The sequence below is a fragment of the Ornithodoros turicata genome, unplaced genomic scaffold (assembly GCF_037126465.1).
Source record: "Ornithodoros turicata isolate Travis unplaced genomic scaffold, ASM3712646v1 Chromosome12, whole genome shotgun sequence".
Lineage (NCBI taxonomy): Eukaryota > Metazoa > Arthropoda > Arachnida > Ixodida > Argasidae > Ornithodoros > Ornithodoros turicata.
This window is the reverse complement of record NW_026999301.1, coordinates 3246210-3251124: the sequence shown is the minus strand read 5'-3', so window position 1 is coordinate 3251124 and position 4915 is coordinate 3246210.

The following is a 4915-nucleotide window of genomic DNA, read 5'->3' as shown; positions in this document are numbered from 1 at the left end:
AGCGGGGCGAAACGTCGAACTGGCCACAAATTTGGTAATGTAATGACACTTCAATGAAGCATAATCGTCAAAACTACGCACTATGGTTTGCTATCGCCGCGTCATCGGAATTTAGGTTACCGGCCAGTCTCAAGGTCGAGGCTCAAAGTTATGACGACTACACGTGCCCTTACCGAGCGCCAATGTTGTGCCATCACTTACGCGAGAGCAGAGGCTTCAAGGTCGTAGCTCTACCGGAAGAAGCAGACGACAGCGGCTCACATATCCCGAGCCGAGCGCTACCGATGGGCCATCTATTAGGCAAGAGCGGAGGCCGCAGTGCTCCTCCTCCCGAGTCCTCCTATTGGCGCGCCATTTGGAGGCGGGGCCTCCCTCGCTCTTGGTCAGCAAAGTCAAGGATAGTCCAATCGGATACGTGGAAGCTAAGTCACGTGTTTTCTTTCCGCGAGTATTTAACGAGGTTTTTAAATAAACATGTTCTCCTTCTCCATGTACGTCGTCAGCGACACTTCATTTCGAAGCATGATCAGTGTACAACGGGGAGTGTAATGGAAGCGCGCGTAATATATTGTTGGTCGGAGCTGTAATGCGACCGCGCGCGCCGATGGCCGGCGACTTCAGATTTGTGATTGTGGATGGGGTTGTTCTGCGACTTTTAACTTGTTTCCGAGGATTAACATAGTTGTTCTGAACCACCATGCTTGCCACTACTTTGAATGCGCGTTTTTCACCTGAGAACTGAAAGAAAATGTACGAAAGTTGCCGCGGTGCCCAGAAACTTCTGAAAGTCGTCTGCTCACGCCGATGCACTAGCACGCGCAAAAGCAGACGATTTCTGTATCCTATCACGGACTTACCCGCAGGGCGACGTGGCCGTTCTTATTGTTGCCAACACAGATCGCAGCGTGCTTCGCAATCTTTATCAATTTAATTCGGTTATTTAATAACTGTGGCGTGTTTTGTCGGGTAAATTAGCAGTATTCCATTTTCAACAAAGGGCAATCGAGTGGTACACTTTATGGAAGGGGCAGGGGGTACGAGACCGTCCCTTTAAAAGAACATATCACTATAAACGATATAAACTTCACTCCCAAAGACATAGATTATGGCCCAGATCCCTGGGAACATCACCCAGGAACCATAACAAATCTCACTTTCAAATCTCCCTCTAAACCATACAGCACATATTCGCATATACACCAAATTTAAAGAAAATAAATCTAACAAAATCATAGTTAGCCAAACAACATATGATCCACAAGAACTACCAATTATTACAAAATTTACAGTTCCGCAACACGCCACACATATCGAGGCTCATCTAGAAATAATCTACAAAACACTCCTAGAAATTTTTAACAACTATGAAACTAAAATAATTCAAATAAACATAAACAATAAATCAACACTAGCTACAATAATTATACCCCAGCCTACTATCTCTACAGCCTCTAAAATAAAAACACTTAATTCAATTCTCCACATTAAATAAAATTTACCTAGTCTACCACGAGGACAAATACTCAGACGAATTTTTAACAGTTGAAAATGTAGCTCATGTAGCACTACAAAACATACACCTTGTAGATTCTATCACAATTAAATATCCTAAAGCATACATCAAAACCCTTTTATACAAAAATAGCTTCAAAACCTGGAATCAACATTGGCAAACAAGCAACACAATAACACAAAAATGGATACCAAACACCACAGACATCAGGTCAATATTCCCATTACATCCAAACCTCATACAACTAATTACTGGACACGGTAGATTTCCCTCTTACTTAAAAAAAACAAAATTAACCAATTCAGACCTTTGCATATGTAACAATCAAGCTCCAGATATCTACAACTATATATATAACTGCCCACTAACTAAACAACATATCAGCAATATCGAACATCAAATTAATCATAAAATAACTGAATCAGACTCTCCATCATTAATTATATACAAATCAAGTGAAATAATTCTAATAGATTTAATAAATCATATAACCAATTCACTCCCACAACACATCAGAAACTAACACCTCTAAACAGCAACTTTGGTGCCTACGCAAATACAGATTAAATTCGAAAGAATTCGTGGCCCAGGCCATCGAGTCTGTGTGTTGATAAGGCATCTTTAAATATTAAATATAAAATATGAACTTCAACATCCAACCCCACCAATTATACACACAAACTAACAAACCCAAAAATCAACCCACACAACTAATAAGAGGAAAGGGGTAGCCAACAATAACTTAACAATACACAGACTCCTTGCTTTTGGCCCACTAACCACGCATTTAACATAGGCCAAGGTTCACCTGATCCTACTGAATTCTGCAATGATCCTGCACCCTAAACCATCATCCATCAACACGATCAACCGTTCATCCATCAACGTGTCAGCTACAATTGGAAGAAGACTAAGGACACTCCAAGTCAAGCTAATTCTTCTAAAACCCAAGCATCAAGGCCCAAGAAAACCATCCACATATCAAGATCAAGAAGATCACTTAATCATAACATCTATCATTATATAACTTCATTTCTATATCTCACTATGTAACCTTCTCAATATTTATACACTAATCTTGTAAATAATCACTGATCACTTTCAATAAATCCGCTTTTGCCAATGTCCCCTCTCCCTGACTGTGGTTTCGCTAGACCCCTCCCCCTTCCTTCACACACTCACTCTCCCTACTCCTTTTCTATCATTATTTTATTTCTTCCAGAATTCAGTCCCTCTTGTACCTCGTGTGTCACGGGGACTTATTCTTTACATTTCCCCTCTTTTCTATCATTTATTTAAATCTTTCAGGCACTCCTGCCTCCCACTTCATCTATTACTCTTATTCACATATTGTCCCACCACATCCAGCTACCATATCAAATTTCAGTCTCCATAGCCCAAACAAAGTGAATTACAAATGATATACGGTATTCACCGATGGTTCTAAAGCCAATGATACCATCGGTGCAGCATTTTGTGCCCTACAAGATAAAGAACTCATATGTAAAGAAAAACACAGATTATCAGAAAACTCTACCTTACTTGATGCAGAACTTTTTGCAATTAAGAAAGCTATAAACAAAACACAAACATATCCTTCCTCAACCAAATTTCAGATATTTTCAGACAGCCAATCAGTCTTAACAGCCCTAAAAAATCAAAACACAAAAATCCCAGACTTCAAAACTTACACCAATTAATAACAGTCACAAAAAACAACTATGACATCAATTTTAATTTAATACACTCAGATACCGAAGTAACCGGAAATGACATCGCAGACAAGTTAGCAAATGAGGCCCGAAATTTTGACGAAATAACTTTTATACCTTACTCTAAAAAATATGTAAAAACCCTACTCAAAGGGAAATTTCAAACACAAATACAAGAAGATTATAATTTATCCAACAGCTAATTAAAAATTTGGTTCACAGACATAACCAAAGTTAAAGACATACTCCCTACCACTCATTATACTACGCAAATTCTAACAGGGCACGGAAACTTTCCCGAATATTGAGACATATTTAGACTAAGTACAAATACTACGTGTAAATGTCACAAATCTAAAGCAGACAACATACATCACATCATTGAATGCCCCCTTACAGTACAATACAGGAAAGCAACTGAACAACATATTAAATGTACACTCGACACTACAAACATAGGAAAAATACTTCGAAATAAACAAGCTAGTCAGATTCTTCAAAACCTTGCAGAACATACGGTAACCTCAGGTAATATTTAAATGCGAATGGTTGACACTTTGTGACAACCACCCAAATCCTGAAAAGGGGAAGTCACAAAAAGCAATCACTTGGCTACCATCACCTATAATCAAAATTCACAGCTTTAATTAAATTAATAACCTTACAAACCCAAAGGCTAATTTATCTGATAAGCTTTACAGGATTCTACGACATCCAAGTCATCAAAGGCTCAAGCAACTCCACTTCAACAACTCCACTCCAATTGCCAAGACACCTACTACAAGAGTCAAATCAAGACAAAGCACAACAGATGAAGTCATCGTTTCTAAGGCTAGAGATAAGCTGTAATAGCTATTCATAACTCACTGTATCACATCTTAATACTTTCTCAAAATAAATGCTGATCACCAAGCCTCTACCCTTGACTGTGGTTTCAAAGATAACTCATCTTTTCATTTCTTCTCAACCCTCTCTATCTTTTCTTCCTTCATTTTCCCTTTTCCCTCCTGACCCCTGCGATATCTTCGGGTGGTACACAGGCCAGGAGGTTCACTTCTTCCTTCGTCCCAACTTTACTGCCCTCCCTTATAAACAACCCACTTTCCTTATTTTTCTGTCCCTATCCAGACAGTAGGGCGAATTCACATGCAAAAGAAACAAAAACCACTGCAGGAGCCTGGCCGCCTCCACGGGACTTGTCCCGCTTATGGAGGTTTGTCAGACCTGAATCAACACAGTGGTTTTCTTTGGAGATCAATGGACGTCGGGCTTGATGGGGTCCGCTTTCCCCGCCGGTCTTGCTGTGCTTGATCCATGTGGTCTCGCTAGCCCATCTCTCCACCACCCTCCACCCTCACTCTCCTCTTTACTATCTTATCTATTATTTTTATTTTTAGTGATTAGGTCCCTGATATACCTCGTGTGGCACGGGGGCCTCTTCACTTATTTTTCCCCTCTTTCCTTTCATTCATTTATATTGTTCAGGCACCCTGCCTCCCACCCAGCTTTCATTATTCAATCACTCGTCCCTTATGTACATTACCAATAGCCAGCAGAATCTTCGAAAAATTTTTTTATTTAATCGACTGTACTATCATTGCTGCCAAAATGAAATTCTACATCATAACCAATAGGGTCTCCGACACGGTAAGTCCGCAGTAAAAGCGCTGAGCTACATAACAGAACAGCT